Source organism: Rutidosis leptorrhynchoides, chromosome 4, assembly GCF_046630445.1.
Source record: "Rutidosis leptorrhynchoides isolate AG116_Rl617_1_P2 chromosome 4, CSIRO_AGI_Rlap_v1, whole genome shotgun sequence".
NCBI classification, from domain to species: domain Eukaryota; kingdom Viridiplantae; phylum Streptophyta; class Magnoliopsida; order Asterales; family Asteraceae; genus Rutidosis; species Rutidosis leptorrhynchoides.
In genome coordinates, this window is record NC_092336.1 from 523,834,562 (window position 1) to 523,851,310 (window position 16,749).

Consider the following 16,749-nt stretch of genomic DNA (forward strand, 5'->3'; position numbering starts at 1 on the left):
ATACAAAAATAATAATATATATAAAATATCACGACGGAGGGATGTCCAAATGATTTCAAAACGGGTTTTCGAGCAAGCTAGAGCTAAGGAAATTATGGGTTATTGTCAAGGAGGTTATGGGTAATATTCGGGGGTATATTTGTGAATCAAACCTAGTGTTTATCATCTCTGTTGTGTCTACGTACTTTTCTACAATATTGAATCTCAATATTAATACGTTGAGATCTACGATTATTTGATATACCGAGTTTCGGTCACATTACGATGAACAACTTTATGTGCTGCTAAGGTGAGTTTCATTGATCCCTTTTTAATTGCTTTTGTAATATATATTTTTGGACTGAGAATACATGCAATTTATTTTAAACACAATGGATACAAGTACATACTAAATTCTACACTGAGTTTGAACCGAAAATCCCTTAGCTTTGGTAACTAGTAACTGCCGGTTATAAGAACTGGTGGGCGCGAGTAGTAGTATATGGATCCATAGGGCTTGATATCCCCGTCTGAGCTAAAGCACTAGCCTTTTAACGGACGTATGCTATTTGAGAAGCGTACACGTTGGTTTGCGTGTATTATTAAGATGATTATACAAAGGGTACAAATTATATATACGTTAAGTTTAGTTACCAGGGTGCTCAATTTCGTAGAATATTTTGATAAACGTTTCTGGATAAAACAACTGAAATCTTGTGATCCATCTTTATATACAGATTATGCGAAACATACAAACTATGAACTCACCAACCTTTGTGTTGACACTTGTTAGCATGTTTATTCTCAGGTTCCCTAGAAGTCTTCTGCTGTTTGCTTATATGATAGACAAGCTATGTGCATGGAGTCTTATATGGCATATTTTTCAAGAAAACGTTGCATTCACCAATTCATCATCATGTACCTTATTTTGACTGCATTGTCAATGGAAGTACTATTGTAAACTATTATATACGGTGATTGTCTATATGTAGAAATCATCAGATGTCGAAAACCTTTGATTTAAATATTCATTTATGGTGTGCCTTTTCAAAAGAATGCAATGTTTACAAAACGTATCATATAGAGGTCAAATACCTCGCAATGAAATCAATGAATGACGTGTTCGTCCATATGGATTTGTAGCGATCGTCACAGTTGGTATCAGAGCTGGTTTAATGCCGTTTATGAGCGGGTTAATCGTAGAGGGGGTTCTCACAGTGTTACCTGTTACGAAGCATTGGCTCTTACTCCTCGCGGTCCCTATTAGGGTTGGCTGTACGTTGCCGAGAGGCGGGCCGTAAAATCAGTGTCTGAGGTACGCTCAGTGGTCACCAGGCGGTTAGCTGGGAAGGCACTGAGTGGGATGCATCCCCACTGTCACAGTTGGTATCAGAGTGTTGGTCCTAGCGAACCAGGTCTTGCATGAATGTGTCTAACTGATAGTTGTTAAGATGCATTAGTAAGTCTGGACTTCGACCGTGTCTGCATGTTAAAAGTTTTGCTTATCATTTCTTGTCGGAAATTACATGCTTATCATTCTTAAGTCTAGACACGTTTTCCTGCATTTATTGCATAAATAGTGTATAGACAAAAATTCATATCTTAGCGTATCTGTTACTGTAAACTTTTCCTGACATCTTCCGAAAATTTCTCCGTGATTTATGGAATTTGGTATTATATATACATATGTAAATTATGTTTTGAAGAATACCAATTCTATAATCTAATTCATATCAAAAATCATCTCCCTAATTATACTAGATGGATCCCGTATCTAGTTCAAATTCCTTAAACTCTGACAGCTATTCCGATATGGATATTTACCTGAATTCCGAAGACAGTGTAACCGGAATGGATCAACCAATTAGCCATCATCTATTCTAGATGAATTGGGGATGGGTTCGTAGCCTACTTAATTACTGGAGACAAGAAGAAGGCGATCCCTTTCATCCACCACATTGCCCTCTTGGCGAAGAACCTGAAGCACTTACTGGTGAACCTGTTCGATACACCATTTTCTCTCTCATTTCCAGAGTATCTCATCACGATAATATACTATCTCAAATTCTGGATCTTATTCATCCGCTCGTCCGAACCGCCAATCATTCCGGTGTAGTAGAAGAAGTCAACGAACTTCGTGCTCGGGTAGTGGCTTTGGAGAATATGGTGCAAAGGTTACAAACACCAGCAGCATCACCGGCATCAACAGTACCACCAACAATAACACCAACCGTACCATTACCACCACCAACAACATCCGCATCGCAAACCTCAACTTCACAATCTGTTCCATGAGCATCAACGTCATACGCACCATAGTTACCAAGAAATACCAGCAACAATAACCGATGAAGTATTAACTCATTTCTCCTGAAGAAATTTTATGTATATTTAATATATATGAATTTTGAAATCAAAATAAATATTTTCGTACTATGCTATTACGTGTGAATCTTAACTGGTAAGTACTACTCGGTTAGTTCATATTACTAATATGCAATGATGTACATCCTTCCTTTACAACTTAACCATTGTTAACTACAATCTCTGTTTCAACTTAATGAATTCCATTTCATAATAAACCAAGTGTATTATTCAATTACATAATTGATTTTACATTTTCATTTTCGATGTACTCAAAACTTTTCAGAAACATCATTTTTACCTTGCGAAGTTAGCAAGATTTCCATAAGCACCAACATGATTCACTGAGGAAATATCAATAAAACTGAATAACGAAGTATTGATTACATTAGTAAAATACTCCACGAAGATTATGAAATCTTTAATGTTTTAGAGATTATTCATTTCTAATCCAGCCAAAAATTAAATGAGCTTAATATGATATTAACTCATTAAATCTGTGTTACATCTGAAGAAAATATACATACATATATTTTCATAAAGACGGTAATAAAAATTCTTTTGTACAAAGTATTAATTGTGAAATCTTTAACGGGTAGGTAATACCCGGGAAATATATAAGTTCGCAATCAATATGTTACACTGTACATTCTTCAACTTTGATTCAAAAATTATTAACTATGCTCACAGCGATATACAAACGTTTCCATACAAATTCAATTACATATTCTGATATTGACAGAGCAGAATCCAAGTCAAGATTTAACAAGTGACATCATTCTTAGATCTCTACATCTTTCAAAGCTATACTTTGACTTCAAAACGGTGAAAGATCCTTTAGCATTGTTATTACCGAAAATAATCTTGCAATTTCTTTTCAAAGTATCTAGTTTTATCACACTTCCAACCAGTCAACTTCAACTTTTCAGATTAAGCCTTATTGTAACCTTGATATATACTTTTTGTTACTGGGGAACCTTTCATGTTCCGCCATATTAGCAGTAAATTTAGCAAACAACTTTATTAATCCTTGACTTTTCGAAAAATTCTTATACTCATTGAAACCCTATCATGTACTCATCCACATCTTGTAACAATAATTTCTATACCAACCACCGGGAATTAGCAATCAGTATTTTGAATCTCGCAGCATTTTCTACGACAACAGTTATATATATATAACATCTATCTTCTAGACTTACATACTTCGAATGTGAAGTTTCTGAAAAACGCCCCAAACTACAAAACTAGTTCTACGAATTTTGGAAAAATGCTGATGAAGCAGCAAAAACTATAAACGACTTTAACAGTCGAAAGTTTGATGATAAATAGTAGTGTGTTGGAAAAGCACAGAAAAAGAGAAGGTTTAAAACTGGAAAACGGGTTGAGCAAAGTATGAAGGAAGCTGTAGACAAATCACAAGGACGAAATCTACCTTCAAAGAGTCCAAATGATTCAGTGTCCGCTGAAACCATTAGTAAGAATCTTACTTCTTATTCTAAACCTTCACAGACAGATTTTCCGCATCATCATCTGATATTAGAAATTCTAAGATATCATCGTATCTTCCATTATAAATATCCTCCATATTTCTGAAGATATTTTCATAACTATTCTTATCTGAAATCATTTATCTCTTCACGCTATCTGTGTTACATCATAAAAGAAACTATTTTAGTTTCTAAGTTCTGAAAATTTCGAAAAATGGATGTTTTTGAAGTAGTGTTGGGAATTGAAGTTTGATAATGCTAAAAACGAACATATATTTCATAGCATTATTCCTCAAGAAAGACAAGCTTTTAGTTGCAATTGTTCTATTTACAAGTGATATTCGTTTAAATAATAAAAGGTGAAGACAAAAAACAGATTCGACGAATTGAAGACGCAAACGACCAAAAAGCTCAAAAGTACAAAAGACAATAAAAAAGGTTCCAATTATTGATAAGAAACGTCTCGAAATTACAAGAGTACAAGATTCAAAACGCAAAGTACAAGATATTAAATTGTACGCAAGGACGTTCGAAAATCCGGAACGGGGACCAGAGTCAACTCTTAACGCTCGACGCAACGGACTAAAAATTACAAGTTAACTATGTATATAAATATAATATAATATATAATTAATTATATTAATTATATATATATTATATATATATTATAAACCGTCGGTAAACAAAGAGCCAAACTCCTCTGAGCTGTAAAAGTAACCTCCGCGACTCGCGGAGTTTGAAGGCAAAAATGCCGCGAGTCGCGGAGCCCCAAAAATCGAAAATCCCTATAAAGCTCGCGCATTCTGATCGTAAAAATTAACACAAAATATATATATCTCTCTCTCAATATATCGTATATATTTATATTTATATTTTAATTTTAATTTTAATTTTAATTATAATTCTAATAATAAGGGTATGTTAGCGAATATTGTAAGGGTGTAAGTCGAAATTCTGTCCGTGTAACGCTACGCTATTTTTAATCATTGTAAGTTATGTTCAACCTTTTTACATTAATGTCTTGTAGCTAAGTTATTATTATGCTTATTTAAAACGAAGTAATCATGATGTTGGGCTAATTACTAAAATTGGGTAATTGGGCTTTGTACCATAATTGGGGTTTGGACAAAAGAACGACACTTGTGGAAATTAGACTATGGGCTATTAATGGGCTTTATATTTGTTTAACTAAATGAAAGTTTGTTAATGTTAATATAAAGATTTACAATTGGGCGTCCCTATAAATTACCATATACACTCGATCGGACACGATGGGCGGGGTATTTATATGTACGAATAATCGTTCATTTAACCGGACACGGGAATGGATTAATAGCCACTAGAATAATTAAAACAGGAGTGAAATTACATTCAAGGGTAATTGGTGTAATTGCTAACAAAGTAGTAAAACCTTGGTTTACACGCAGTTGATAACCTGGTGTATTCATTAAACAAAGTATTAAAACCTTGTTACAATTCGAATCCCCAATTAGTTGGAATATTTAACTTCGGGTATAAGGATAATTTGACGAGGATACTCGCACTTTATATTTATGACTGATGGACTGTTATGGACAAAAACCAGAAGGACATATTAAATAATCCAGGACAAAGGACAATTAACCCATGGGCATAAAACTAAAATCAACACGTCAAACATCATGATTACGGAAGTTTAAATAAGCATAATTCTTTTATTTCATATTTAATTTCCTTTATTTTATATTTAATTGCACTTCTAATTATCGCATTTTTATTGTTATTATATTTAATTGCACTTTTAATTATCGTACTTTTTAATTATCGCAAGTTTATTTTATCGCACTTTTATTATTCGTAATTTCATTTATCGTTATTTACTTCATGCTTTAATTTAAGTCTTGTATTTATTTTTAATATTTTACATTTAGTTTTAACTGCGACTAAAGTTTTAAAATCGACAAACCGGTCATTAAACGGTAAAAACTCCCCTTTATAATAATAATATTACTTATATATATATTTGTATTTTTATAAAAGTAAACTAATATAGCGTTGAGCTTTGTTTAAAAAAAAAGATTCCCTGTGGAACGAACCGGACTTACTAAAAACTACACTACTGTACGATTAGGTACACTGCCTATAAGTGTTGTAGCAAGGTTTAAGTATATCCATTCTATAAATAAATAAATATCTTGTGTAAAATTGTATCGTATTTAATAGTATATCCTAGTAAAATATAAACTATTTCGTATACCTTAGCTTTGACATCAAGTATTTTTGGCGCCGCTGCCGGGGAACCTCTTAAACGCCGGAAGCGCAACGCTAATAAAAAAAAAAAAAGAGATTTTTAGTTAACTTTTATTAAAATTCGTTTTTGTAAAAATACGTTTTAATTATTCAAAAATATAAAAAGAAAAACAAAAATATAAGTATTTTTAAGATTTTGTTAAATATTTAAGTTTTATAAGTTTCTTTATTTTTATTTTAGTTTATAAAAATATAAGTTTTATTTAAATATCTTTTATTTATTTAAAAACAGAAAACAGAAAATAAAAAAAAATAAATAAAGAAAAACGCGTCGAATTTAATAAGCTGTCATCTGAATTTCTGAACCCCGCGACTCGCGGGGTTTTCTTTATAAATTACCGCGACTCGCGGAGACTTTCTGACACGCGAACAGGAAGCCCTAATCCTGCATTTATTACGGATTATTATTAATTATTATTATTATTAACCCTAATTATTATTATTATTATAATTAAGTTTATTTTTAATTTAAGTTTTATTTAATTTATATATTTTTTAAATTAGTTTAATTAATTTGTAAAATTAGTAGTTTTATTAAATAATATTTTTATAAAAATTGTAATTTTTACAACTTTTTGTATATTTTTATATTTTGTCCCTTTTTTTTAATTGTTTTAGCGTAACTTTTGTATTTTTAGCTCATATTTAGTTTTAAACTTAGTTTTTGCCATAGTTATTTTTACTTCTAGATTTTTAGGCTTTGCCGTAGAATTCCTTAAGTGCTTTTTCTTTAGACTAAGATTTAGGTACTTTAGAATTTTGCGACGCCTTTTTAAGTTTTAGTTTCTTTTTAAGTTATTTCCATTTGGGATTTAGTTTTTCCTATAAGCTTTAATATTTTTAGACACCTTTTACTATGTATCAATTATCATTCCAATTAGTAATTTCAATTTGCGATTATAATTTTAAGTTAGTTGTAGTAATAAGGATAGGTTAGTCAAGTATTTTTAAGTTTTTATAAGTTTCTTTTATTTTCCCGTCACCTTTTATTTTTCAACCATTTTTTTTTTCGACATTTTTCGACGAACTCTTTTTCTTTCTTATTTCTCGCTATTCTAGTTTTAGGACATAGATTTTTATTCTACTTCTTATCTAAATTTCTTAAAATTACGAAAATTTATTTTAAGTGGTTAAATTAATAGACATCAAAATTTTCTGGTTCGTAGTAATAGTTAGATTTGTACGTGGACCGGGTTATTGGAGCCAAACAGTCCTCAATTATATTGAGACCAAACGAATCCTGCCCCTCTGCTGCATCTTTTGGCTATTCGAAACGTGGGAAAAATCAGAAAAGTCTATTGGTTGGATAACTTATTATAATTTTTCTTTTCTTTTTAAAACTAATAGGATATTCAGTGAATGCACCGAGCAAGACGTTCATCACCTTTTGTACGTTCACCACCTGTAACTAGATCAAGACATTTAGCAAATATAACCGCCGTTGATTTTTCTTTAGAATCATCATCCAGTCGACCAAGTACTTCAGTTCAAATTTCCGATAATCCATTTTTTGAACCCGACCTCACAATTGAGAATCCGGAAAATATTCAGGAACGGTTCATAGATCCTGAACCACTAAACTTTCCTCCGGAGCCACCAATCATTCAAACAGAGATTGTTGAGGAACGAACCATTAAATCAGAATCATCTAGTGATACCGATTCAACAAATTCAATTATGGAAAATCTGGAACCTTTAAGTATGGAAGACCGAATGAGAGCTAAACGCACTGGCCAAGGTCACGCAATTACTCATCCAGACATTAATGTACCAGATTATGAAATCAAAGGACAAATTCTACACATGGTGACTAATCAATGCCAATTTAGTGGTGCACCGAAGGAAGATCCAAATGAACATCTACGTACCTTTAATAGGATCTGCACACTATTTAAAATCCGAGAAGTGGAGGATGAACAGATATATCTCATGTTATTTCCCTGGACTTTAAAGGGAGAAGCCAAAGATTGGTTGGAATCGTTACCTGAAGGGGCGATTGATACATGGGATGTTTTAGTTGACAAATTTCTTAAACAATTCTTTCCTGCATCTAAAGCCGTAAGACTTCAAGCAGAAATTGTTACGTTTACACAGAAGCCAAATGAAACTCTATATGAGGCGTGGACAAGATATGGAAAGTTATTAAGAGGATGTCCGCAACATGGTTTAGACACCTGTCAAATAGTACAAATATTCTACCAAGGATGCGACATCACTACAAGAAAAGACATAGATATAGCAGCTGGTGGTTCTATTATGAAGAAAACCGAAACTGATGCTTACAAAATTATTGATAACACTGCTTCCCACTCACATGAGTGGCACCAAGAAAAAGACATCATTAGATCATCTAAAGCAGCTAGAGCCGATTCTAGCCATGACTTAGATTCCATTTCCGCAAAGATAGATGCTGTGGAGAGACGAATGGAAAAGATGACTAAAGATATTCACTCAATACAAATTAGTTGTGAGCAGTGTGGAGGACCACATTTGACAAAAGATTGTCTCAGTATTGAATTAACAATGGAACAAAGAGAGAATATTTCATACATAAACCAAAGGCCTGGAAATAATTATCAGAATAATTATCAACCGCCAAGACCGATTTACAATCAAAACCAAAATTATAACCGGAATATTCCATACAACAACCAACAAGGTCCTAGCAATCAACAAGTATCCAATAATACTTACAACCAGCAAAGACCGAATTTTCAAAACAAACCACCACAACAAACCGATGATAAAAAGCCAAATTTAGAAGATATGATGACGAAGCTAGTTGAAACTCAAACGCAGTTTTTCACATCTCAGAAACAAACCAATGAACAAAATGCTCAAGCATTTAGAAATCAACAAGCTTCTATTCAAAATCTGGAACAAGAAGTGAGTAACCTAGCAAGGTTAATAGGTGAAAGAAAACCGGGAAGTCTACCTAGTGATACAAACGCTAACCCCCGAAATGAAACAGCTAAAGCCATTACCACAAGAAGTGGTACAACACTTAAACCACCTGAAATACCTGTAACTTCTGATGAAGCCATTCCTACTCCACAAGAACCACAACCTGATCAAGATAAGGAAAAAGAACCGGTAGTTGAAAAGGTTAATGAAGATAACACAGTTAAGGATAAACCTTATGTTAAACCATACCAACCACCACTTCCTTACCCGAGTAAAATGAAGAAAGAGAAACTTGAAGCCGAGCAATCCAAATTCTTGGATATGTTTAAACAGATAAATGTAAATCTTCCTTTCATTGATGTGATTTCAGGAATGCCTAGATATGCTAAATTCTTGAAAGATCTAATCTCAAATAGAAAGAAAATGGAAGAACTCTCGGCTGTTACTATGAATGCTAATTGTTCAGCAGTGCTGTTGAATAAGATACCAGAAAAACTATCTGATCCAGGAAGTTTCACAATTCCATGTTTTCTGGGAAGTCTTAGTTCAATAGAAGCATTGGCAGACTTAGGTGCTAGTATAAATCTAATGCCGTATTCACTATACGCTAAACTAGACCTTGGAGAATTGAAACCAACCAGAATAAGCATACAACTAGCCGATAGATCAATAAAATATCCTAGAGGGATAATGGAGAACATGCTAGTTAAAGTTGGTACTTTAGTATTTCCAGTAGATTTTGTTGTTCTGGACATGGAAGAAGATTCTCAAGTTCCTCTCATATTAGGAAGACCATTCTTAAACACGGCTAAAGCAATGATAGACGTGTTCGGTAAGAAACTGACCCTAAGTATAGAGGATGAGAGTGTTACCTTTTCAGTTGATAGAGCAATGCAACAACCACAATCTGCAGATGATACATGTTATTATATTCAAACTATAGATGCACATGCAGAATTATTAGAAGAATTTCCAGAATTACAAGGAACATGAGAATGTTCTTTAGGAGAAGGTAATGAACCAATTGATGAAGCTGAAATGTTAGCTACACTTATAGCTAATGGATATGAACCAACAACAGAAGAAATTCAAATGCTAAAAGAAGAAGACAGATATCGATACAAATCATCGATAGAAGAACCTTCGAAATTAGAGTTAAAGCCACTTCCAAACCATTTGGAATACGCTTATTTACATGGTGAATCTGAATTACCTGTAATAATATCATCTTCTCTTACTGAAAATGAGAAATCACAACTCATTTCTGTGTTGAAAGCTCATAAACCAGCCATTGCATGGAAGATTCATGATATTAAAGGAATAAGTCCTTCGTATTGCACACATAAAATCCTTATGGAAGAAGGTCATAAAACGTATGTGCAACGCCAACGAAGACTAAATCCTAATATGCAAGATGTAGTTAAGAAAGAGATTATTAAACTGCTAGATGCAGGTTTAATTTATCCAATCTCTGATAGTCCATGGGTAAGCCCAGTTCAATGCGTGCCTAAGAAGGGTGGCATGACTGTCATTACAAATGAGAAAAATGAGCTTATTCCTACTAGGACTGTAACAGGATGGCGTGTATGTATTGATTATAGAAAATTAAATGACGCCACCAGAAAAGATCACTTTCCCTTACCTTTCATTGATCAAATGTTGGAAAGATTAGCCGAAAATAGCTACTATTGTTTTCTAGATGGATTTTCCGGATATTTTCAAATTCCAATAGCACCCGAGGACCAAGAGAAAACCACATTCACGTGCCCTTATGGTACTTTTGCTTACAAACGCATGCCATTTGGACTTTGCAACGCCCCTGCAACCTTTCAAAGGTGTATGATGGCGATTTTTCACGACATGATAGAAGAATGCATGGAAGTTTTCATGGATGACTTTTCAGTCTTCGGTGATACATTTAAATCATGTCTAGTTAATCTGGAACGAATGCTAATTAGATGCGAAAAATCAAATCTAGTACTTAATTGGGAGAAATGCCATTTCATGGTTAAAGAAGGCATCGTTCTTGGACATAAAATTTCAAAAGAAGGAATTGAAGTGGATAGAGCTAAAGTAGATGTAATTGCTAAACTTCCACATCCCACCAATGTTAGAGGAGTTAGGAGTTTTCTAGGGCATGCCGGTTTTTACCGACGTTTCATAAAAGATTTTTCTAAAATTGCCACTCCTATGAATAAACTCCTAGAAAAGGATGCTCCATTCATCTTTTCAGATGAGTGTATCAAATCTTTTAATATTCTTAAAGAGAAACTCACTAATGCGCCGATCATGATAACACCAAATTGGAATCTACCATTTGAACTAATGTGCGATGCAAGTGATTTTGCAATGGGAGCCGTTTTAGGACAAAGGATTGAAAAACGATTTCAACCTATATATTATGCTAGTAAGAAATTACAAGGAGCACAAACGAACTATACAACTACTGAAAAAGAACTCCTTGCTATTGTCTTTGCTTTTGACAAATTTCGATCATATCTCGTTCTAGCAAAAACGGTGGTCTATACCGACCATTCTGCTCTTAGATACTTATTTTCAAAACAAGATGCTAAACCAAGATTAATCCGTTGGATCTTACTCTTACAAGAGTTTGATATTGAAATCCGAGATAAAAAAGGAGCAGAAAATCTCGCCGCTGATCATCTTTCTCGTCTTGAAAATCCTAAGTTAGAAGTTCTAAATGAATCGGCCATACAAGACAACTTTCCTGATGAATATCTATTGAAGATAGATTATAATGAAATCCCATGGTTTGCAAACTATGCAAACTACTTAGTTTGTGGATTCCTTGAAAAAGGATTATCGTACCAAAGACGAAAGAAATTCTTCAGTGATATAAAACACTATTTTTGGGAAGATCCACATCTGTTTAAAAGTTGTCCCGATGGAATAATACGCCGATGTATATTTGGAGATGAAGCTAGTAAAATTTTAAACCATTGTCACACAGGACCAACAGGAGGGCATTATGGGCCTCAACTAACAGCAAGAAAAGTTTATGAAGCTGGATTCTATTGGCCTACAATTTACAAAGACGCACACCTTCTTTGCAAATCCTGTGATGCATGTCAAAGGGCCGGAAAAATAAGTCAACGTGATGAAATGCCACAAAATGTCATCCAAGTATGTGAAGTAATTGACATTTGGGGTATTGACTTTATGGGTCCATTTCCAAAATCTAATAATAATCTATATATACTCGTAGCCATTGATTATGTATCTAAATGGGCGGAAGCACAAGCTCTCCCAACTAACGATGCACGAGTTGTAGTCAACTTTTTAAAACGTCTTTTTGCAAGGTTTGGAACACCGAAAGCTTTAATAAGTGATCGGGGTACTCATTTCTGTAATAATCAACTTGAGAAAGTTCTTAAAAGATATGGAGTAACTCATAAAATCTCCACCGCATATCATCCACAAACAAGTGGACAAGTTGAAAATACCAACCGAGCTTTAAAACGTATTCTAGAGAAAACCGTAGGATCAAATCCGAAGGAATGGTCCATTAAATTGGAGGATGCACTCTGGGCTTTTAGAACAGCCTACAAAACTCCAATTGGAACCACACCTTTTAGACTTGTTTATGGAAAAGCATGTCATCTTCTAGTAGAAATTGAACACAAAGCATTTTGGTCTTTGAAGACATGTAATCTTGATTTACATGAAGCCGGACGTCTACGATTAAGTCAACTAAACGAATTAGAAGAATTAAGACATGAAACATACGAAAATTCGTTAATCTATAAAGAAAGAACGAAGAAATGGCATGATAAAAGAATCAGAAGTTCAAAAGAATTTAAAGAAGGAGACAGAGTTCTTCTTTTCAATTCACGATTCAAGCTATTTCCTGGAAAATTGAAATCAAGATGGTCTGGACCATTCATAGTCAAAAGAGTTTTCCCATACGGAACGATAGAATTGATAAATTCAAATGGGATTGAATTTAAAGTTAATGGTCACAGAGTTAAACATTACATACATGGTCCGATGGAAGTCGACAACGAAGTTAATCACAATTTCGACACCACAGCTAACTAAGTGTGGGGAGAATCAAGTCTTTAAAGGATAATATGTATTTCTGTTAGAGTTAGATTGTCTGTTTTCGTGTAGTTCTCAAAAATGGAACCCGAATGGTCTTTCCCTAGCAGACCCTAAAGAACTAGTCTTCTCCCCCTATTCTGAATTTTTATTTTTTTTAGGTTTTTACGAAATGAAGACTGCCTGTGAACTAAACCATGGTCTAATGCTACACGCTTTGATCACTAAAAGAAATAATGACATACTACCGAGTGAACTAGTATCAGTAATCAGAGAAAGAATGGACGGAGTTAGAAAAGAATCCAGATGCGAAGATAATAAGTTACAATTTGGTAAAGGAAAATCAAAATCCGCAGCGAAAAGAAGAGCACGACACTTAGAACGATGTCACAAATGCGGAAAATGGTCACATGGAGGTAAATGTTCAAATAATCAAACCTATTCAAATACCGAATTTGTTACTTTATGCAGAGACGGACCGTTCATATGTTTAGAAGAAAAGACACTGAATGCTCGAGGTTACGCCTATGTAGCCATGGAAAACCAATTAAACCGACTATCTTATGAATGGGATAGATCATATAACTAAGAAATCTATTTCACAGGTATGTCTGTACAGTTTTTATTTTTATTTTTATTTTTAACCTTTTGATAATAAACGCTAATTTGTTCGCTAAAAAGTATTAAATTGGTATTGAATAAAATTAGGTTTGGCGACCGAAATTATTGATATCATTCAAAAAATTTATTACATCACTGCGAAATTTAACGTTTATTCTTAAGGTATAAATATCTTTAATCAATCAACCCAAAATATTTCAAAAATTCGTCATGAGTTAAATTAGGTCTTGGAACCGAAATTACTTTACCGAAAAGAGGGGCGCATATTTTTGATAATATTTGATTGATTAAAGTGGGATAAAAAGACAAAAAGATTTTTAATTTTATTTTTACCATGTTTTTAAAATTAATATTTGAACCCTTTATTAATATTGTAAACTTTGTAAAAAAAAAATATATATTTAAAATTGTAAATATTTGAAAAAAAAATTAATATAAGTTTGGTATGAATTTGTAAATTTTTAAATTAAATTTGGTGTGAATTTTTAATTTTTAAATTTTGAATTTTATATTTAAGTTGTGTGAATTTAAAAACAAAAATTTACTTTATCTCATTAAGTTAAGAATATGAAATTTTAAAATTCGTCGTAAGTTGAAGACTAGGTCTTTGAACCGAAATTGCTTTACCCGAGGGAGGGACGAGAACTTTTATTATCATTATTTTTAATCTTATTGAATTAAAGTATGCCAAAAACATTGAAAAAACCCAAAAATCTTAGCTTTTAAAACAATCGCTACAAAAAGACAAATTTTAAAATTTTGTCGAGGGACGGACTAGGACATCGATCCGAAACGACCTCGTCCTAAATAACAAGGGAAACAAAATTTTAAAATTAAGTACTTAATTGTTTCAAAAGTTAATGATTATAAAAAAAAAAAAAAAAAAAAAAAACTCCGCGACTCGCGGAGTTTGGAGGGTTAATCCCCGCGACAAGCGGGAGGACCGGATTACAGAAAAAAAATAAGAGCTGAACCAGCTCATTCCGCACAAAACCCACAGAAAAACTGTGAACATACTGCCGAAAATACACCCAAAAACACCCCCAAAATCACAATTTTTAACCGTTAATCACCAAATCTTTTGCTAAAATCATGTTGAGAAGGATGCTATCTAAGAATTACTCAAGAAAAAGGGTAAATTTCTACACCTAAACACCATTTAATTCGAAATTTGATGTTCTTGAGCAATTTTTTTTCCAATTTGATTTTGATGCTTTTTAGTGTAATTAGGCTTAAATTGTTTATGTATTATGCTTGTATAACCTAGATTGATGCTGTTTAACATGATTAGAAGCCTTAAACTTCAAATTTTGAGTAATCTAGGGTTTGTGTTCTTGAGCAAATTTGGGGCTTTTTGATATAAACAGGTTATGGCCGATTTTTGTCATGAATTGTTGCTAAATTAAGTAGTGTAACATGTCTAGGTAGTTAAATGATCCAAACTTTGAGCCTAAACATGATTTTGAGAATTAAAGTGGACTTTTTCAAGTCTAAAATTCATGAACTTGATTTTTGAAAGATAATGCCATTTGAAACTTGTTTAATTGCTAGTAATGATTATTTTGACATGTTATTTGAGTTGAATGATTATGAACTTGGCGAACATTTTCGTATATGCTTATTTGAAAAAGTGTAGATTTGATGAAAATATGAAAATGAGCTTAAGTTTGATATAAATTGATAATGTCATTGTAATTATTTTGATTGATGATTTTGCTGACACTAATGCATATTTGGATGCACAAAATTTGTGTTTGATGTGTTTTGCAGACTGAAAGGGGTGAATCTTCATCCCAAGCCCGCAATGCTCCTGCTGAGAATTTGGAACAGCAGGAGGTGGATAACTACTACAAGCAGGATATACCTCATCCAGTCATGACCTTTTCCGATATGCACTTGGAAGAGTTGCACCCGAACCTGAGATTTGACAGACTTTGGATAGATTATCCAAAATATCAACGGGGATTGCATACTCTTCATTCTAAGGTTGTTGAGGTACCGAGGGTCATAGAATGGGGACCCTTAGAAGCTGTAGAATTGGCCGGGCCAATTAGGGAATTACTTGTACAGAGGTATGGTAATTCTTCTTTTAATGACTGGGTACGTTTATTCACCATGCGTAGACCTGTATATAAAGTATGGTGTGAAGAATTGTTATGTAGTATAGAGTTGAATGATCGGGTAGCTAGTTTAACCGATCGTTCTTTTATTAGATTTTTGTTAGGCGGTTCGATGCGCCACATGTCTTTACTGGACATGGCTCAGGCTTTACGTATATATACGCCTGAGGAGTTAGCGTCTGCCGATTGTAGAGGATTGATACTAAACGGTAGAAAGATAGATGAAAATTTTGATACACACGGTGTGTGGAGTCAAATGACAAGCCATCACCGTTTCAAAGGGGGAAATTACTCTTATTTGGATATAGATAGAGCCGAATTAAGAGTGATACATAGGTTTTTAGCTAATTCGATTACACAAAGGGGTAAAAACAAGGAAAAGGTAAATGAACAAGATTTGTTTTACCATATGTGTATTCGAGACCCACAAAGCGCTGTAAGTATACCGTATTGTGTGGGTTATTATTTATCAGCTATGGTTCGGGGGATGCGACCACATAGCATAATAGGAGGTGGTATTTTTATTACTTTGATTGGTGAATATCTCGGTGTGGATATAAGTCGGGGGGGATTATTAGTAGAAGAACCAGAACCCCGCGATACTATAGGTTTAAATGTATACCATGGTGCGAAAGTTTTAAAGAGGCGAAATAACGCCGCAGTACGATACCATGGTAGACATCCACAGGTGGAGAGAAACCAACAGCAAGGTAATGTAGGAGGGGGGAATGAGATGCAAGAAATGCAAAGGTTTATAGCTTCTCAGGAATACGAAAATGCTAGACAGAGAGCATTTGAAGATTGGCAAGTTCATCAGAACCAAATCATAGCTCATTGCCAACATATAGGTAGAAACTATATTCCTACACCGAAACCCATCTTCCCTCCCTGGTCTATAGAGATGCAGCCACCATATCCTACGT